The sequence below is a fragment of the Mus pahari genome, chromosome 5 (genome assembly GCF_900095145.1).
Source record: "Mus pahari chromosome 5, PAHARI_EIJ_v1.1, whole genome shotgun sequence".
In the NCBI taxonomy this organism is placed as follows: domain Eukaryota; kingdom Metazoa; phylum Chordata; class Mammalia; order Rodentia; family Muridae; genus Mus; species Mus pahari.
In genome coordinates, this window is record NC_034594.1 from 136,149,770 (window position 1) to 136,150,121 (window position 352).

The window sequence follows — 352 nt, forward strand, 5'->3', positions numbered from 1 at the left end:
TTTTATCATAACACTGTCCTTATTTCTTCCAGTAGTTGATGAGGATTTGAACTGGCTACCCTAGTGGGTTGTCTAATTTTAAATACATGAGACCTACCTACCCCCACTTCTTTGTAGTCTTACTTTGGTAATGAGATTTAAAAAAAAAAAAAAAAATCTTCCAATCTGATTCATTGTTTAACATGGATATTTTCTTTTTATTTTAGTGGTAAAAGTTAAAGTAAAATAATGTAGTAGCTCTTAGTCACAACGCTCAAACAACTGGATGGAATATCTAAAAGCAGAATTATCCATGTTCAATATTCTAGCCACTTATTTTGCTTTCCTTAAAGATACTGTGCATCAGTGCATA